This window comes from Staurois parvus, unplaced genomic scaffold, assembly GCF_062004578.1.
Source record: "Staurois parvus isolate SC_StPar_1 unplaced genomic scaffold, SC_StPar_1.0 ptg000198l, whole genome shotgun sequence".
In the NCBI taxonomy this organism is placed as follows: Eukaryota; Metazoa; Chordata; class Amphibia; order Anura; family Ranidae; genus Staurois; species Staurois parvus.
In genome coordinates this window covers 13171862-13193358 of record NW_028317994.1, presented here as the reverse complement: position 1 = coordinate 13193358, position 21497 = coordinate 13171862, and the positions used below count along the sequence as shown (strand labels likewise).

Genomic DNA, 21497 nt, shown 5'->3' with positions numbered 1-21497 from the left:
CTATAAAACTCTTCTAGAAGCCCACTAGTTCTGGATTTTTTTCCAGCCAGAAAATGCTGATTAAATCCTATGTGGGCATGGACATAGGATAACATGCTGGGGAGTTTACTGGCTGTAAAGAAAAAATGCTAGAAGCCAAAAACAGCGGCTGTAAAAACGTCCAGGACTAAGATTTCAAGAAAAAGTTTTAACTAAAGCAGACCTAGGGTTGAATGATAACATAAAATTACAGTAACGTTTCTGGAATAGATAAATAAAGTGTAATAGCACCACTATTATACTAACCCAGAGAGAAAATGCTGTGCAAGATTGTCTACTTGACCAAAAGTCTAGGCAGTTAGTGGCATGATTCCCTCTATTAGCAGAGATCATGTGAACAAGGTTTGATGTATTGTTCCATTCGGTTATTCATTATTTCGTTTTCAATGGTTTTTATTGAACTGTTTTACGAAAAAAAAAACATAAGTAAAACAAACAATATCAATGAACAATGTTCCATCGTATGTACAGATAGAAACACCAAAACAACAAATTTTGCGGGAACAATTGGCAGTAAAGACAAGACATACATTGTGGTCAATTCAAGGTCAAGTATATCTCACCTTGCCAGTATAGAATATACAATGCAGAGCAGTACAAAAAGAGTAAAAAGAATAAAGGAAAGAGTAGAAAGGAAAATCCAGATGAGGGTCATTAAGGCACAGAGAGGTAGTGGATCCATGGGTTCTATGTGTTATCGAATTTCTTCAAGTTATTGTGTAGGGTACAGGTGAGTATGTCATTAATCATGATCCAGTTAAGTTTCTTTTTAACATAAGCAAGTGGAGTGACCAATTGCCTCCAGTGTCTAGCTATAGTAATTCTCTCGGCCAGAAACATATAGGAAATCAATTTATGAGATTTCTTGGGAACATTATCTGGAAATCTGTGAAAGAGCGCTGTCTCCGGGGATCTGCAAGTATTCATTCAAGTCACTGAGTTTTACCAGTGATTTTACCAAATATAGCAGGCATTGCCATCATATGTGAAACATTGACCCAACCTGGCCACAACGCCGGAAACACATTGCAGAGGCAGACAGATGCATAATTGCAATCTGGGTAGGTACCAGATACCATATCAACAAAGTTGTATAATTAGCTTCAATTAAAGTAGTATTGATAGAAATTTTAGACGATGCTAAAGCGATATCTTGCCAATCTGATAATTCATAATTGACAGCTAAATCTATTTCCCAATGTTCCCTGTAAGGGAGTTTTAAATATGGGTCAGTGAGGAGAGCATATATTGCAGAGACCCAGCCTCTTGGGGAATCCCTATTCCTGAAAGAGAGTTCAAAGGTGGTGAGCAAAGGTGACTCGTCCAATAAAGCAAGCTTCGAGTGGAGAAATGAGACAATCTGGTTGTATCAAAAGATTTCAGTAGTAGGCATATGTAACTTGTCTGTAAAATAGTGCAGAGAATGTATACAAGCCCCATTAAAATAGTCTCCTATTCGCAACAAGCCCTTATTGATCCACCATTGAAAAGGGGCCGGTGTTAATCCAGGTACAAATTCAGGGTTGCAAAAAATCAGAGCAATAGGCGTATGTGGTGATGCTAGTGACTTGCGGTGACGTACCCTGTCCCAAACTGCCATGGAGAACGACAAAGTGGGGCACAATATAGGAGGCCGTAATCAACAAGGAAGCCAAAGTAACACCCCGATAGCCAAAGGGTGACACTGAAAATCATAGGAAGTTCTAAGCTGCTGTTTATCAGATATGGTTAAAGAAACATTAAGGGCAGTTGTTTTCTGGGAATTAAGGGAAAGCATGGAAAGAGCAGAGAATTGGCGTAATAATGATAATAAATTTGGAATATATCAAAGAAGAAGTAATATACATTAGAACGTCATTGGCAAATAGGGCACACTTATGTTCCTGTTGGCCACAACGGATACCATGGATGTTGGGGTGAGACCTAATTGCCATGGCCAAGGGTTCAATTGCTAGTGCAAAACACAGCGGGAAGAGTGGACAGCCCTGTCTAGTCCCTCTGCAGATAGGGAACACAGAGGATTTGTAACCTTTGATGGAGACCTGGGCCAAGGGATTAGCATATAGCGAATGTAACAGAGCAAGAAACGTCGGGCCAAAGCCAAGCACCTGTAGAAATGTAGTAAATAAATATTCCCACGTCAGACTATCGAAGGCCTTATGAAGGTCCAGAGAAAGAAGTAAGAGTGCCCTAGAGAGAGGAGCATCCCAATCGAAATGGGCAGCTGATATCAGGGTAAAAAAATCTATGAATCTGGTCCAAAGTTTGATGACCCGATACAAATCCCGACTGATCTTTATGAATATATTGTGCCAAAAAGGAGTTAAGGCGTACAGCTAGGAGTTTTGTTAAAATTTTCAGGTCGCAATTAATTAATGAAATAGGGCAATAAGTATGAACATCAGTGGAATCTTTACTGGTTTTAGGAATGACACTAATGTATGCCTTATTCTGATCTAAAGGGACCACACTTTCCTCTCGCAAAGAATTAAAGTACAGTGTCATATGAGGAAGTAAATGTTCACAAAAGGTTTTCTAGTACTGATTGGGGAGGCCGTTAGGGCCCAGGGATTTATGTAATGGTAGTAATTTAGTAACTTTTAGGAGCTCCTCAGAAGTAATAGGTTGTTCCATAAGCTCTTTATGGGCTTCAGTAAGGAAAGGGATAGGGAAGGACTCTAGAAAGGATCGAATAGAAGAGGGTGCTGTTGGCCGCAGTGGACCATATAGAGAAGCATAAAAATCATAAAATTCCCAAAGGATCTTCTGAGGATCCTGCGTGATAGTACCCCCCATCTGCTGGAAATTAGGTAGTGCCGAATGAGTAAATTTGGGGGTAAGCTTACATGCAAGAAGACAACCCAGTCTAACCCTCCACGTGAAATATCTATGATTCATCCAACGCAGTTGTTTTTCCACCTTTGTGGTGAGGCAAAAGTTAAGCTCCAGCCGAGAATGTTCCGCCTTAGATAAAAGATCCAAGGTTGGGGCAGTTTTAAGTTGGGCAGCTAATGATTCATATTCCCTAGATTTAGTAGAAATCAACTTTTCGCAGGATTTTTTAATTCTGGAGGTCAGCTGGATAAAAAAACCTCGAATGGAGGCTTTATGGGCTGCCCAATTAATGGAGGGATTCATATCCTCCGCTTTGTTAACTGCAAAATAGGACTTGAGATGTTCACCCACTTCCAAGCAACAGGCTTCATCACTTAGTGAGGACTCGTTCAATTGCCAGTGTGGTTTAACCATTTTAACCATCAAATTAGAGAGTGTTAAAAGTACAGGGTCATGGTCCGACCAAGGTGTCAATATAATTTTGGCGGAATGTAACTTAGCGATCATGTCAGAGGGGAGGAAAACATAGTCTATATGAGCATAATGACTATGAGCCCTTGAAAAGTGGGAGTAGTCTCTAGAGGTGGGATTGGCCTCCCTCCATGGATCAATAAGGTCATAACAATATAAAAGCTGAACAAAATCGTGGATTTAGAAGGCGATTTAAGTTTAATTACATGGGATTTATCGAGTATATGGTCTAAAGCCAGATTTGAGTCCACTGCCAAAATCACATCACCCTATAGTTCTTTAAACAGAGACTTGAAAAGAGAATGGAAAAAGGCCACCTGGTTCATATTGGGGGCATAGTAAATAAGAAATGACACTATATTACCTCCTAAATGACCCTTCACCAGCAGGTATCATCCCTTCCAACCCCTAAAACTTTAGTTTCAGTAAATGATGAGAAAAGCAGAGCGCCACCCCTCTCTTTTTTTCGGAGGCATTAGCGAAAAAGTCGGAAATCCCTATGAATATATCTGGATGTAAAGGAAGGGGCAAAATGCGTTTCCTGTAAGACTTGAATCCGGTATCCATCAACTTCTAGATCTGGATGTTCCCTAGCATAACGCATCACTGACTCTTTGACCCCGAAAAAATTAGGCTTTACTATTATGTCCCGAGGAGGGCCGTCCAGCCGCAAAGGGACCACAGCCCTGTGGATGTCAGCCCAAATGATTGTCATCAATTGTCGGAACCGCTTCATGGATGAGGGAGTGGGCAATGGGTTCAATATCTTTTACTGTTTCAGGGAGCCCTCTAATTCTGAAATTGCTCCGCCTGACATAATTCTCAAGATCATCTATTTTATTGTAAGCCTCATCTAAACCATCCTGTAAGTCGGCAATCATGCTAAAATTTGTACACTATACTAATGACACTTGGCAGGAAGGGGTTAACATGAGGGGCGATCAAAGGATTAACTGTGTGTGTGTACAGCCATCCAAAGCAGTGTGCATGAGCTGTTTTACAAACAGTTCTCCTCCCCGTTGGAGATGCTCGGCAATCACCGGACACCGGCAAGTAACCCCCGGCGGAGGGTAGGGCTCGTGCACCCCCCACCCGGAAAGGCAAAATCACGTATATATACACGTGATTTTGCGCACCCGTGTTGCCCTGTAGCAATATTTCTGCTATAAGGTGGTCAGGAAGTGGTTAAAGAACATCAAAATGTGAGAGTCCAAACTGGACGCAAATCTAGCTACTATGAATTCACAAACCTCAATAAGCTAAATAAAATTCCTTTACCTCCCCAGAGAGAGCCAAGTCCTCTCTCATTTATGTCTCGTGCTTTTTATTGTTTTTTTTTTCTTCTTTCCTGCTCTTTTGGATAGGAATATTTGATTGAATTTTTTAATCTGTGTAGAATGGATCATTTTCTTCCTTCTTTTTTTCTCTTGGATATTGTCATTGTGAATTCTATCTCTTTGCTTTTCAGTACAAGCTTACTACCAATGGTGACTGAATCATTTTTATACAAAATGCATAGATGGTTCTGATGAAGTGGGAAGTCATGTGAAATGATCATGTGAACTATGTTGTATGTTTTGCCTACTCTATTGGTTTTTAATATTGTTTTTAATATATATTACTGTACATGTCCAGTGGCAATGTTATACTTGATTTTGTGTAGTAAAATTAGTTTGCTTTTATTCATATTTCATAATTGTCCTCTTACTCCCATTAACATATATAAAGTCCCACTTATTCGCTCTATTTTTCTGGGGCACAGACCTCATTGAAGAGGAGCTCCACCCAAAAGGGGAAGTTCCGCTTTAAGCCTTTGTCCCCCACTCCCCATTAAGGATTGGTACTTTTGGAGAGAGGGTACCCAAATTTGACAGGTACCCGCTTCCATTTCCACTGCGATCACCTAGGCGATCAGAAGCAGAAGTTGTCCTCCCCACTCCCTCCCCGTAGTCTTCTGGGACACGTGACAGGTCCCAGAAGACTTCAGAGCCATTCTCAATGCACAGCACTTATCGCACATGCGCAGTGGGCACCCGGCTGTGAAGCCGCAAGCTGTCATAGCCGGGTGCCCACACTGAAGAAGCCAGCACCAGGGAGAGAAGATGGCAGGTGAAACCAGCGGTGGTGAGGACACCGCTGGACCAAGGGACAGGTAAGTGTCTGTATTTCAAAAGTCAGCAGCTACAGTTTTTGTACCTGCTGACTTTAATTTTATTTTTTTTCAGATGGAACTCCGCTATAAAGTGGTTGTAAATGCTTACATATACCCAGTGAACTGTCTGGATGAAATAAATCATCCTACATAAGTTGTACATATTTATCTGTAGCTGCCTTTCTACTACATCCATTCAAATTGCAGAGTTTACAAAGGAGCTCTGAAAAGCAAGGGGCGGGGACCTGATGTTACATCAGTGGGGAGAGCTCTGAGAGATGATTGGAGGGAAGGGACACCCCCCACTTCCCACGGCACACAGGAACAAAGCTGAGGCTGTCAATCACAGGCTGTGCCCTCTCCTGTCACCATTTTTCTCTTGGTGTCAGGAAAACTCATCAGAAGTGACTCATGCTTATAGCAGAGGAATGAGGCAGAGGACAGAAATGACACTTGGTCTCTGGATAGAGACAAGCACACACTATGAAGGGATATTTCATGATTGAGGTGTACAACCACTTTAAGTTAACACAAACTTCCTTTACCTCCCCTTAGTGAGCCAAGTCCTCACTCATTTACCTCTCAAATGCTCCTTTTCTCAAACACTGCAGCCCACAGCACCTATTAGTTTTTAAAGGAGAAGTGACCTGTTTTCAGCCGACAGCAGGATAAAGTCTGCTGTTGGCTGACATCACTCAGCCAGTCCAGGCCCTGAAAAACTCCTGACCTGATCATAAGCCTGGACCAGCACCTGGCTCAGCCTCTAAGCGATCCGCCAAGAGCCTGAGCCGGCCCCTCCCACCTCTTCCACAGCCCAGCGCACCAGTGTGGGGCAGAGCAGAGAGCCAGAGACTGAAAGTCACTGCTCTGCTCAGAGCAGAGAGAAGAACTGAGCAATTAGCAGTCTTTGATCGCTCAGTTCTCACTGCAGAGGTGGGACAGATACAGCATAGAATTGATGCTACTTCCACCTAGGTGAGTATGAATGCTTGTTTTTAAATGTCTATACTTCTCCTTTGCACCTTAAAATCCTGTGTATTAACCCGAAAGGAATTTTCCAGCTTCTGTATAAAGATCACCAATACAGACCACTCTTTGTGTAACTAAACAGAGAGAAAATATGACGGCAAGCTTACTCAGATCCCATTCTTGTTGACTTTCACATTGTATCATAAAAATGTCATATTGGTACAGACAGGCCATTATATTATATTTACAATGGTTCAGAATAAGACAGCACCAAGAAACATCAATGTGGGACTTGCATACTCCTTCATTTTGCGACATAAAATGTTACATTTAAAAGATCATCTCTAGCGAGACATGAAGTCTTTATCAATATTATTGAAAACATGATGAGCTTTGCAAACGAAAAAACAAATCATGATACGTGATCTTGCCACTTTAGGCACTCCGGTATCAACCTTTTCTATAACAAATATCTTAATTAGGTAGTTTTACAAAATGACATTCTCAAAGTTTGAACAATAAACATTCCTTCCAGAAGTACAATCACAACATTGTAGAAATATGTATGATGTCATGCTGAAAGCACACAGCTATAGCTAAAACATTTAGCACTTTATCATTCATTAGTTCTCTTAAACAGATGTCATCCAGCCCTAATGAGAAACATACCATGCAATGTCAAAGTGGTATGTTTCAGATTGTGGTTTAAATGATGACATCTTGTATTCCCTGGTATATTTCATCTTACATGGTCTTGCTTACTAGCGGATAAACTGATAGATGTTGTTGCCTCTAATTTACGCCAAATATGACATTTAAAACTTTTTGCTCAGGAAGTAAATGAGATGTAATTTGACTTTGGGGCTAATTTACTAAAGCAATATGAACAAGAGCTGTGGTGTCTTTTGCAATTGCATGAGCACACAAATGTGAACCCTTATCCTAGTTTAACATTCAAAGTATGCTGTTTTGTGCTTTCTATTGCAATAAGGTGTATTAAGGAGCATGAGTGTCAACATTCAACCCAGAAAAAGAAAAAATCGTAATGTGACAAGCTCCACAATTGCTCACTAAGGTATGAAATGTGCACGTGTCAAGCAAAAGAGCAGCTCCAAAACACGTGAACACTGTGCTGGTAGAGCAAACAGCACAGTTATCACTGCAACCTTTATTTCAAGCAGCAATCTATGAAATTGTGTATTCATATCCGTAATGCTTACAGTCTGCACTTCTGAACATGTGCACTGTTGTATAAGTGTGCACATCAAGCTGCACCCTGCTGTGACACTGACATTTTGAATTTTGGTGTTTTTCTAATCATCCTTACCTACTGTATATCAGTGTGCCCTTTTCATGTGATACTGTTCCCATGAGCTACACAGCAGGTAGACAGGTCCAAATGTAGCGTACCATAAACTAGCGTATGTTCAGAGCTTTCTTTTGGTGGTATTTGATCATCTGTGTTTTTTTTATTTTTTTGCGTTATAAACAAAAAAAGACTGACAATTTTGAAAAAACAAACAATATTTTTTAATTTTTGCTATTAAACATGTCCAATAAAAAAATTTTAAAAATCAGATTTCGTCATAAATTTAGGCCAAAATGTATTCTGCTACATGTCTCTGCTACAAAAAATCCCAATATGTGTACATTAATTGGTTTACGTGAAAGTTACAGCGTCTACAAATGGCGGTATATATACTATAATTTTTTTTTATACTAGTAATGGTGACAATCAGCGACTTATAGCGGGACTGCAGGACTACGGCGGGCATTTTGACACTGGGTGGTAACTGACTGCCACTGACATCCCCAGTGAATACAGTGCTAATGAAAAGCAGACACTGTATTAATGACACTGGGCAGGAAAGGGTTAACTTTTGGGTGATCAAAGGGTTAACTGTGTGCTGTGTGTGTTTTACTGCGTGTGCTGTTTTACTTTGGAAACATGCTGTTTTGTATTTCTCTGCTGTGCAGAGAAATACAAATCAACAGGTCCTTGCTGGCAGGAGAGAGACCTGTGTTGTTTACACACAGGTCACTCCCCTGTCAGCTTTGCACGACGATCGCCAGGTGCCAGCAGGGAATCTCCAGCCAGGACCCAGTGATTGACATGCCTAGCTGCCAATGGTGGCATTGGTAGGCGGCGCGCACATGCGCGCTCCCTACCCGGGAATGCAAATCACGTGTATATATATATATGTGATTTTGCACAGCCCTGCCATCTTGTAGCTGTAGTTTTACTACAGGGCAGCGGGGAAGCGGTTAAACAGAAGCCAGTTGTTAGACCAACTTCTGTTAAACAGAGAGACTGTACCAGTCGTCTGGTTCCTGCTGAACATGTACACGTGTACCCAGCTTTAGTAAATCAATTCCTTACTAAATGTCAGCCTCACTAATGCCCCATTCACACCTGAGTGTTTTGTAGCTCATAGCTCTAAAATGCTCAACATTAAAAAAGCCAATGTTCTAATGGTGCCTGTGCACACCAGAGTGTTCAGGTGTCTGCTGCTTTAAAAAAAGTTCAGGAGCTCATTTCAGCATTTTTGCCCTAGAGACTTTGATAGGAGAGCCTGAGAAATGCCCGTTTTACAAGTTTTTTAACCACTCCCATGATAAATGTCTATGGGGTGAAAACCACATGAAGCAGTTTACAGCAAATTAATGTTAAAATGTGTTAGAAAAAAAGTACAAAAAAACCTTTAGGTTCCATGCACAATGGGTTTTGATAACACTGGTAGTGTTAGCTGTGTAAAGTTAAAAATGTAGGTTTTTCAGCATTTTTGAATTAGCATTCAGCTGTGTTTTTCCACGTTTGCATTTTTTAGTGTTTTTTCTCCACAAAAAAAAAAATTTTGCTTAAAAACGCCAGGTTGCTGCATTTTACCACATTTATCAGTGTTAGAGCATTTTTACAGCTAAAAAAACTCCTCTAAAAATCCACTAGTTGTTTTTTTTTCCCAGCCAAAAAAAATGCCCCTGCCAAAAAACGCTGATTAAAGTCTATGCGTGCATGGGCGAATAGGATAACATGCCTAAGAGTGAATGTAGCCTGTGTGCATGTGGGTGTAGGGATGAATTACCCATTAAGCAAAATAAGCACACTCTTAGGGTTCCAAGGGAAGGAGGCACCACATAGTTTTGTTTCCTAGGTATCATGCTCAGGATAAGTACATATTAACACAGGTGCACTTATCCTTTTTTTCCCTTTGCCTTGAGCTAACCAATCCCCTCCACATATGTATACTAATGAGACCTGGCCTTCATTGTCTATTCACATCCTGTGCTGCAAGTCCTCTCACCTGGCCACGCAGGCGCATAGACCTCCATCTATCTCCAGCTCCAGAATAGATTGTAAAACTTTTTTTTACATCCAGCACTTAGTGGGGTTGATTTACTAAAGGCAAACAGACTGAACATATTGCAAGGGCAGCTGCACTCTGCATAGCAATTTGCTCCAGAGCCTTATAACTGATGTGAAGCTTCACTTTGCAAACAATGCCCAAGCACATGTAGGGAACATAAAAAACACATTTTTTGCTTGCACATGATTGGATGTGCTCTGGGGAAAATACCTTTGCAGAGTACAACTGCACTTTCAAAGTGCACAGTCTATTTGCCTTGTTTGCTCAGTCTTCTCTCCCGCCTCTCACAGGCTTTGCTGAGGCAGAGGGAGCCATTGGCTCCTGCTGCAAAAAAACAGGTGTAAGGACGCTGCAAACCTCCCTCAACTACTGCTCCACCTGATGCTCAGAGCTGGAAGCAGCCGATGCCCCCGAAATCAATGTGGAAAGCAAGAAAGGTCATAATATCCAACTGTAAACTTATTAAATAACAGCATGTACAAAGCTAAAAGCTGACGCGTTTCAGACAATCAGTCCTTTGTCATGGCTAGCCTTGTACATGCTGCTATTTAATAAAGTTTACGATTGGATGTTATCCTGAGTGCCGACCTTTTCTGCTTTCCACATTGGCTCCTGCTGCTGTCAGTCAAATACTGTAATGAGGGAACAGGGGGCGGCGCTGAGCATCGCTATCTGTGTCTATCGAAGTAGAGCCTGAAGCATGATAGGAAGCGGCTTCCTATGGTGGCACACCAAGAAGAGGAGGAGCCAAGAGTGTCCGTGGAGGACCCCAGAAGAGGAGGACCAGGGTCGCTATGTGCAATACCATTACACAGAGCAGGTAAGTATAACATGTTATTTTAAAACAAAAACAAATAACTTTTCTTAACTGACAAGACATTTGTAAAAGATGGGGTGAGAGGGTCACCATTTGGGTTGTGCTTCCGGCATCAGTTGCCCTTAATCCAGCTGTGTGTGTGTTTGTAAGTCTAGTAGAGACATTATATTGTAAGTATTGTAGGTGATCTCCGTAAAGCTCTGTAAAATGTTTCAGCTCTAGCAAATCAGAGATACAATTACAGAGGCGAGGAATGCTAATATGTACATTGCACCATCTTGTTAAAAACCATCCATGCTTGGGACGTGCTGCAAGCTGGACCTAGACGATCCTACTTCAATAAATTCCTGACATGTCACAATCTATAGTAGAAGTAAACAATATTTAATGTACAGATCAAAAGTACCTGTTATTATTAAAATGCAATCCTTGGGAAGAGACTTAGGGCTCATGTGCACGGGGCGTTTGGAAAACTCTTCTGAGCGATGGAAACTGACTGCTAGAAAACGTAGGTTAAAAAACGTCAGTTTAGCTGCGTTTGCATACCACGTTTATGCACATTTGCGTTTAGAAGCGTTTTTGAAAGATAACCTCAGGAGACCTTCCCAAATGCCCAGAATGCAATGAAAAATAGTAAATAATTAACTATTTCAGACATTTTGAGAGAAATAGAGAGAGCAGAAGTAGAGAGATCAGTACGTGTTGAGATTACCTATCTTTTCTGGTTGTATTCACTATGGATACCATCATGAGCATAATGCGGCACATTTTACCATTTTTTCCTTCACGCAAAACATGGAACTGACTGCACTGGTGTACTAGGTCCATTTGAATACATGGAAAACAATTTGCATGCATTTTTGATGAAGAAAAAAGGCTCTGGACAGCATCTTGATATGGACCTGTCAAAAAAAGTACCTAAATGCAAACACTTGTAAACGTGGTTAACCGCGTTTACAAGCATTTGCCGTTTGAAATGCCGGTAAAAGCTACTCCTGAACGCAATTTTGGTGCGTTAAAAAAACGACTGTAAACTCAACTGCCTGTAAATGACTGTAAATGACTATGTATACAAGGACACATAGGAAAACATAAAGAAAAGTTCAGGGGCTGCTGAAAAAAAAGCTCAACTGCTCCTAAACGTCAGTTTAGCAGCTGCAGTGTACATGAGCCCTAAGAGGGTTATTTACTAAAGCTAGAGAATGCAAAATCAGGTGCAGCTCTGCATAGAAACCAATCAGCTTCCAGGTTTTATTGCCGATCCTTAAGTGAAGAAGCTGAAGTGAGAAGCTGATTGGTTACTATGAACAGCTGTACCAGATTCTGAGTGCTCCAGTTTTAGTAAATCTCTCCCTGTGCCTAGGCTAAGGTGCAATCTAAGAGAGCAATATCATCAATTTGCTGCAGCCAGGAAGCAGCATTTCCTAAGTCTGCCTTCCCCCCCAGTAATCACATTCCTGGATGATCAAAGCTGAGAAGATGCAGCAGCAGGGAACCGCTCTGTGTGAGACATGTACACACAGCACAGAATGAAAAAAGCTATTGCAGAGGCACCAGGATTGACATGGTTGTATCATGGCGAGGAAGGGGGGCATAATTTTTCCAGGAAGTAGATGGTGACCTTGGATGATGCCTGTGCAAAGATGGCACTGATCTTCTAGGCAGAAAGAAAAGGAAGAACACTCAGCTCAGTGAGAGCTAATAAATACCCAAAGGACCAACACTTACACATAGTTTAGACTGCACTTACGGTAACACAAAAAACATCTCCAATGTTAGGTCTGTCATCATATCCTAACGCAATACCTTACAATACCCAGTCAAACATAATTTTCGATTGTTCTGAAAGAACATAAAATCCTACAAATGTTTGCTCTCTTTTACTATTATTTTATTATATACTTTTATATTTATTTTATTTTTTATTTATATATCACTAACATCCTCCATAGCACTGCACCAATGAGGACACGCAGGAGCCACAGCCATAACATTTTAACACAGACAAAAACATCAAACACTAGAAGTATAAAAAAGATTTCTTTTTCCACATAAAACAACTATAATCTCTGCAAAGCAAAACTTAACGCACACACACTTATGAGAAATTCCTTTGAACATTATAATCCTTGTTGGCAATCAAGCAACAGTTACACAAGAAGAGCATCATTATAAGTTCTCCTTACACAGTACAGTTGTGTGATGCTTCAGACTACATTCAGTTTGCTAATTAAGTCAATTTTTTTTAAAGATAAGATATGAGCATATATAATTGTGCAGCAAAGGCCATAAAAGCCATCTCACATTATTACCGAGATACGCTAAAGAAAAGATTAATGGAAGTGGATTTCCAGTCACTAAGTCTAAATAATTGGCAGGGTGCTGAAAGGGGTATAGGTAAAGCTGTGCATAGACATCGGCTAAGCAATGTCAATGGGATCAGCACAAGCTGGCAGGCAGAGAGAGAAGAGAATTCTCTGCATTCCTCTCCTGAGAAGCCTGGCCTAAAACATGCCTTGCCAATTCATGGAGGTCTTTAACTTACACAAACCACATGTATGAACAACTAAAGCATTCACATCAATAATGAGGATGACACAAAGCTGGGGCTCCTGTCGCTGATTTCCTCTTTTTCTCCACGTCTCTTGGTGTAAAATCTGTGCACACAATAATCCCTACAGTAAAGATGCATTTCTAAGATTAGTACATGAACACTGCTGTCAGTGATCTTTTAAACCCCCCTCCCCCATAGCACACACAGCCAATCAAGCTTACCACCAAGTGTTTTTACTTTGTGTGAGTATAACAGAATATACATTAGTATATAACAAATACATTTTTCAAGCTGCTCCTACCCCTGAACATATCATTTGATCCAAACTAGGATGCAGAGCTCAGATTTTTTTTTTTTTATACAATGTTGCACTTTTCTCGGATATGGCGGTTTGTATAAAGTCGATCACAGTTCTGCATCAGATGGGTAAATATGCTATTTTAATTACAATGTAAACAGTAACAAAATTCGTATGCACACTGTATATAAAAGCAACTCTGAAAACAACCCATTATCTCCGAATTAAAAAGCTTACTGCTTCCAAAGCAATTGCTGCATTCAAAGGGGTATTTTTTCCATTAATTAACAAGCCATGTATACTAGGTATGCGGCTTTGTTAATGATGCACCATGTGAACACAAAAAAGAAAAACCCTCTAAAAAATGTTTTTGTTCCTTGAGATCATAAATAGGCAAAAGTGTATATCAAATCCATATGTGGTGACTCATTATCTATCTGGTCATTTATTTATTTATTAAAAAATAATGTTGAAAAAAAATATGACAAGGCATGTAAAAGTGATATAAAACATGTATTTCAGCTGTTGTAGAAAAAAAAACAACATGTAAGTATGCAAACAGCATGATCTTAAAATGAAAAAAAAATAAATAAAATATAAATTTGGCATTTTGTTGAAGCAAATGGATTCCCCATCAATTATGAACATTATTCACAACAAAGCGTCTCAAAAGCCAATATGTAATATACACAGTAAATTACACAACTAAGCGTAAATCCAAATAGCCTGAACAAAAATCACAGTTGAATCCTGAGGTGTGTATATATATATATATATATATATATATATGAAATATTGAGGCTTGTTGGAACAATATATGCAGATATACACCAACGTATCTCGTAAAAAGACACCCAAGGTTAAGACAAATGTTCTCATTTTCTGATTACTGTGAAAGGCAAATATAATTTGGCAGCCCAATGGCTTCCACATCAAATACAAATTACATTCAACGCACGATAGCGACAAAAGATGCCGATCGCATAAAAGCATCATAGAAAACATATGCCGAGCGTACCACATAAGTATCTTAACTCCAGAAGAGACTTTAGACAATCAAGGTAGTTTACCAACCCAACTAAAAGGCATGATCTAAAGAGGGCTATAGCGGGGCTTACATTGCAAACGGTGTTTGGCCTACGAAATGTATTTTATTATCTATATACATTCCTTAACGTTGATGGCTAACTTCTAATTACATAATGACTTGAAGGGTCTTCCATGAATTCACCTGTGTGTACAGACTGTAAGAATATTTTATATGAACCCTATGAATGTTTTGCTATTCCACTACCTACCAAGGAGAATTCAATAAGCAAATGTCTACATCCATGCACTTTTACAAATAGGCTGCCTTGGCAGTTTTAAAAAAGGAGAAAAAAAAAACAGAAAACCAACAAAAGGAACCATGTAAGCATACTTGACCTCATTGCCTAGCGTCTATCAAACTGGCTATGCTTGGTCGATTCTGAATTTGTGAAGCTGACAGTCAAAACAGTGGTGTATCTTCAATTTGTGTCTTTCGAATGCTGACCACACTCCTGCTCAGAAACTGAACTGTTTATCCTTGCAAAACTGTCTCAGTCTTTAGACAGCTCATTTCAATATATAATCAGCTTGGGTCTTCGGCTATTGTTGTGTTCGCATTACCGCCTGGAATCAATGAAGTTAACTTCCTTTAACCCCCTGAAATTTAGCAGGAAGTTATTGCGAGGGCTCACTAGCAGGGATGCAGGGTTAAGCATATAGGATTTTTGCTGCACACAAGAAAAGTAAGACACAGGGAAGATCCTAAAAAAGAAGAAGTAATGTTAGACTAACCAAAAGGAAGTTGACTATTTTAGGTGAAAGGCATATAGCTTATGTTTTGTCTATATGCAAAAGCCCCCATGCATGCTAAATGGCTTAGCATCTGTCTAGCAGTTGTATTTACTGCACAAGTGCAGTTTCTACAGGCCCCTAGTGGCTTAACATACACCAGCAGGGAGAGGGAAATCCCACTCCCATCATTAGGTTAAGCAGTTCCTTAGCATGTCAAATCACACAAACATGGCTGTGTGCTTCTTGCCAAAGCATTCTGGCTCCGATGTGGACTCACATACTGAAAACCTTCAACATGAATGCTTTAATTAAAGTAACATATCACCTAATACTGACATACGATTACCAGTCTCAGACCTAACCCAGATCTGCTTTCCCTTTCAGAACGCTTTGCTGTGGTTGTTTTTAATTGCCTGAAACACACAATAATTCATTTCGGCATGCTAAATTGCCTACTTTGTGTTTAAATGAAGACAGGATTGAATACTGTAATTTGGAGGATCTCTTCTTGTACTGCATTTTTTTTGTTCCCTTGCGCAAACACACCTTATGGGTTACACCTATATTTAATACAAAGGAATGCCTATGCCTCTGGGTATATTATTAAAGCAAGGTTCGTTAATATGCAGCTCAGTATAATGCATAGAAATCTGATTAAATGAAAAGCTTTTAAAATAAGGAAAAACAAAGCAGGAGGCAAAAGATGCATTTTTGTGTTCTAGAACAAAAAGTACAGCAGCTCAAGTATTTGCCAACATAATGGGGGCAGGTGTTGCTCACACTCAAAATCTCTTTTTTTTTCAGGCTGGTCTAAATGTGTCTTCTCACTCCTACTCACTACACCCCCAATAATATCTCCACCCCTACATCTAAAGGCAAAGCTAAAATTGGAAAACCAAGTCGAGAAAAAAAAAAAAAGGTGGCTAATTAAATCTCCAGGCCCCCCTTCTGACTGTCTACCTCGCCCTATCATGCTGAATAAAATAAAAATTGTACAGACTTGCTTCTCAGAAACCCCTTGCTGGCATATTTACAGCTCTTAGCTATTTAAACTGGGCACGACTTGACAGCTGAATTTATGAAACTGCCCAACCTGTCAATTTCACACTTTAAAAATACAATAATGGCAATTCCCATGGGATGAAATTTCTCAACAAAAACTGTCACCAAAAGCGCTTGCTGTTATAAGTAGCGAGTCTATAGAAACTGTGTGTGTGGGGAAAGAGAGATTTACCTTTTTTTTCTCCTTTGTTGCTGTTTCTACAAAATAGGCAAGTGGGAATAAACTAAGTGATTGCTCTTGTTCAGTCAATCATGATCTGTGGTAACGTGCTTTGTGCTTCCAAGTCACACCGTTCAGTGTGAGAGCGAGAAGTTCTGCTCTTCTGAAACCCATTGGAACCAGTTGGCTACCAGCAGACCACTCTGCATGGCATCAATGCGGATACTAGTGGAGCAGCGGATCGCCAACTGATGCCAAACTGCGCCATGATGGTACAGTAGCGCTAACATTTGCAATATGGATATGTATCAAAATCAGTTAATAATAGTAACAATATTGTAGCATTCTACCTTTTTTAATTCATGTATCAAGGTGTTTGTTCACATAAGGAGAATGCAGTGATGAGGATTTAATAAATTAAGGAGGGCAGATACTGATGTGAATGTACAGGTGAGTAAAGTGCCATGTACATACATACCTTTAAAAAAGAAAGAGCCAAAAAACAGATATCATTGAGGTGGGCAATATAAGTGGGCTTCCTAAAAGACTTACGGTAACTTTAAATGATCCCCTTTCTTTGTATGCAACAGCAAAACTTACTATGTGCAATGATTTTTGAATGACAAAAGAAATGAAACCTTACAGTAAAGCAGAGGTGCTTCAGAAAAGTGTAAGATCATATCCCATTCATAGGTCACTGAAAGATGCTCTCTCAAGTCAATTTATAACTGGTCACATAAATATCTACAACTGACTGATGCTTAAATCTCAGCTTCCCTGTCAGCCAAGTCACTTGAAGAGTCACCAGTGGCCAGAAAATACCTTTACTAAGGGAAGGATAACCTTTCTGACACCAAGTCATTCAAAGAGTCACCAGTGGCCAGCAAATACCTTTACTAAGGGAAGGATAACCCTTCTGACACCAAGTCACTTGACGAGTCACCAGTGGCCAGCAAATACCTTTACTAAGGGAAGGATAACCCTTCTGACACCAAGTCATTCAAAGAGTCACCAGTGGCCAGCAAATACCTTTACTAGGGGAGGGATAACCCTACCGACATCAAGTCACTTGAAGAGTCACCACTGGCCAGCAAATACCTCTACCAAGGGAAGAATAACCCTTCTGACACCAAGTCACTTGACGAGTCACCAGTGGCCAGCAAATACCTTTACTAAGGGAAGGATAACCCTTCTGACACCAAGTCATTCAAAGAGTCACCAGTGGCCAGCAAATACTAACAGAAGGATAACCCTCCCGACATCAAGTCACTTGAAGAGTCACCAGTGGCCAGCAAATACCTTTACTAAGGGAAGGATAACCCTTCTGACACCAAGTCACTTGAAGAGTCACCAGTGGCCAGCAAATACCTTTACTAAGGGAAGGATAACCCTCCCGACATCAAGTCACTTGACGAGTCACCAGTGGCCAGCAAATACCTTTACCAAGGGTAGAATAACCCTTCTGATGAAAAGTCACTCGAAGAGTCACCAGTGGCCAGCAAATACCTTTAGTAAGGGAGGATTAACCCTCCCAACACCAAGTCACTTGAAGAGTCACCAGTGGCCAGCAAATATCTTTATGAAGGGAAGGGTAACCCTCCTGACACCAAGTCACTCAAAAGATCACCAGTGGCCAGCAAATACCTCTACTATGGGAAGGGTAACCCTCCCGACCTCAAGACATTTGAAGAGTGACCAGTGGCCAGCAAATACCTCTACTATGGGAAGGGTAACCCTCCCGACCTCAAGACACTTGAAGAGTCACCAGTGGCCAGCAAATATCTTTACTAAGGGATGGGTAACCCTTTAGACACCAAATCACTCAAAGGGCCACCAGTAGACAACAAATATCTTTGCTAAGGGTTAAGGTAACCCCCCCCAATAACAAGTCACTTGAAGAGTTACCAATGACCAGCAAATACCTTTACAAAGGGTAAGGTAACCCTCCCAACACCAGCACACCCCAGACACAACAATGGGCACTGGAAATGAAGGCGTACTTTTATTGTCCTCAGTAACAAGGTGGAAATGTTTCATCTTCCACCGTTTACAAAGATATCACATTATTTACAAAACATAAGTAATAACAGTTCTAACAAACAGTGCAGACATCCTAGGAAACAGAACGCAAACCCAGGATTGTCAAACTGGCTCAGATCTGAAGTGCAGAACCCTACATTTGGTGGGACTGTGACCTACAGGCAGAACCAGACCCTCCAAGCGGTCCAGTACAAAGTAAAGTACCATGGCGTGGGACCTCTGAACACAAATGAGATTTTTACGTCTCATACTTCTCCACTTTTCATCCATAGACCAAAAAAAAAAAAAACTGCGTCCTTCTAGTCCCTTTTGGATTTAAAGCAAGTCCTGAAAAGAAGAGCAGAGGACCTGGCCCAGACGGGGGTCTTCAGTATTAGATGGACCCCCCTCCCCGTTCTTGTGCCAAGTCAGATGTGCCCTTGTGAGGTTTCTCCTGCCCAGCTGGGGGTATTGATCAGAGATGGTATAGGTAGTCTATGGTAGGCGTGCCATCCCCCCTCCTTTCTACCCGCCTTCCACTCCCATCATCTCCCCACTCTGGAGGTAAGAAGTTAAAAAAAAAAAAGAGAGAGAGGATTGCAATACCTGCTCATGCTAGCCGCCTTCAATGTGCCTTGAGCTCCCAGCTTACATCCCAGGGTGGTAGAGGTAATCCAGGATAGATGTGGTGATGAGTGTCCAGGGCTGGTGGTGGTGGGGGGGGGGCTGGTCCAGCCAACAAGTCAGCACAGGACTCTAGACACAGCAGACTCCTCCTGAGCACAGCATCCCAACTCCTAGGCAGCACAGGGCACAACTCCTCCAGCCTGGGACTGACTACAAAGTGCTGCCAGTCCTCTACTCCCTCTCTCCTGTGTGTGCTCCTCTCCTTCCCCTGGCTGCTCCTCTCCAATCCTCTTATGCGCAGTCACATAGACAGGCATGCATGTTGTGTCCATACATCTTACACACAGGAGAAGTCAGGCTGAGCGCTGCTGTATAATCCCGGGAAAGTGCTCATCCTGCCAGGCTCTGTCCTTGCTGCTGCTGCTGCTGAAGCTGCTGTTGGACCTGTGTGTGTGTCTTGTCTCTGTCTCAGGGGCGTGCACACACATACACACAGTAAGGCACCGCAAGCTTCTGCCAGAAAGACACTGGGCAGCCTCTTCCTCCGCCCACTCCGCCCTGACTAGCCAATGGCAGCGCACATACGTCACTCCTTCATCCCAGACAAGAAGGCACACTGGGCTCCAGTCCTGACTGGCCGTAGTCACTCGTGTTCCACACACATTCCTGCTACTACACACTTCACAGCGGGACAGCCCGGGCTCACGGACTGGACAGCCAGCGCCTCGGCTCCAACATGGGGGTTATTACAGCACTCACATCTAGTAGAACATTTATAGGCACACGAAATTCTGGCTTAGAGGAAAAAAAAATCTCTTCAAGTATTTAGTCTTTCTATAAAAAGTCATTTCTATTGCTCTCAGACTCCTCCAAATTCTTTATTGGGATCCAGCTTCCTGTGAGGGTGACAACTTCTAGAGGAACTCCACCCTTAGACTACGTTCACACTAGCTTTGTCAGCAGGCGTTTGGGAATGCTTCTCGAGCACCTATGAAAATTCTGCACAGTGCTGTTCACACTGAAGCGTTGCGTTGCGGCAAAACTGGCGCCTCATGTCCAGTCAGGAGGAGTTAAAGCCTCCCATTCAAGTATATGGTTCCGCTTCTCAAACGCCTGGCAGGCGTTTGCGGTGTGGTTGCGAGGCGTTTGCGGAGCGTTATTACCATTTAGCTTCATTATAGGCATTTGTGGTGCGGTTTTAATGCTTGGCAAACGCCTCAAAACCGTGCATAGGGCGTTTGAGGAGCGTTAAAAACGCTTCCCAAACGCCTGTCAAACACTATAGTGGCGTAGAAATAAAGTCAAGTGTGAACGCGCCCTTAATATAAAATATATACCGTATTTTTCGCTCCATAAGACGCACTTTTTTTCCCCAAAAAAAGGGGGGAAAATGTCAGTGCGTCTTATGGAGCAAATATGGAATGGCCGGTCCGGTATTTCCACCGCCGCCGTGTCAGAATACCGGGCCGGCTGCTCAGCTCTGCAGCGGGACCTTATGGAGATGACTGCTGACCTTTGGGGAGGGGGGGGGCGGGTACCTGAATTTGACAGATACCCGCTCTTACTTCTGCGGAGTTGTTCTTTGACCTTACCTGTTCCTCTATCCAGTGGTGTGCTGTCTTCCTGGCTTCTGTAGTGTGGGCACTCGGCATAACAGCCAGGTGCCAAGTGCGCATGCGCAAGAAGCGGTGCTTTTTGTGAATGGTAAGGCGGCACCTGGGACACATGACAGATCCCAGAAGCCGCCGGACCAATCACAAAGCGCAAGTGCTTCTCACTCATGCACACTGGGCACCCGGCTGTTATGCCGAGTGCCCACACTACAGAAGCCGGGAAGACAGCAAGCCGCTGGATAGAGGAACAGGTAAGATCAAAGAACAACTCCGCGGAAGTAAGAGCGGGTACCTGTCAAATTCAGGTACCCGCCCCCCCCCCCCTCCCCAAAGGTCAGCAGTCATCTCCTGTACTGTCTGCAGTCTCTGGTCATCCCTGTGCTGTCCGCAGTCTCTGGTCATCCCCTGTGCTGTCCGCAGTCTCTGGTCATCTCCTGTACTATGTCTGCAGTCTCTGGTCATTTCTGTGCTGTCTGCAGTCTCTGGTCATCCCCTGTATTGTCAGCAGTCTCTGGTCATCTCCTGTACTATGTCTGCAGTCTCTGGTCATCCCTGTGCTGTCCGCAGTCTCTGGTCATCCCCTGTATTGTCTGCAGTCTCTGGTCATCTCCTGTACTGTGTCTGCAGTCTCTGGTCATCCCCTGTACTGTGACCGCAGTCTCTGGTCATCTCCTGTACTGTGTCCGCAGTCTCTG

The 21497-nt window shown here is 42.0% G+C and overlaps 1 protein-coding gene across 29 annotated transcripts in view; it reads right to left on the bottom strand.

Moving 5' to 3' along the window:
- PTPRD (protein tyrosine phosphatase receptor type D) overlaps window positions 1–21497 on the bottom strand; it is a 2222737-nt gene that overhangs the window by 474928 nt on the left and 1726312 nt on the right. The window contains exon 1 of one of the 29 annotated variants that reach the window (XM_089678101.1): window positions 19169–19686. The exons of the other annotated variants lie outside the window; for them this stretch is intronic. The gene's annotated coding sequence lies outside the window, so the exon portion shown is untranslated. Of the gene's footprint in view, window positions 1–19168; window positions 19687–21497 lie in introns of those variants that run through there. 29 annotated transcript variants of the gene reach the window in all.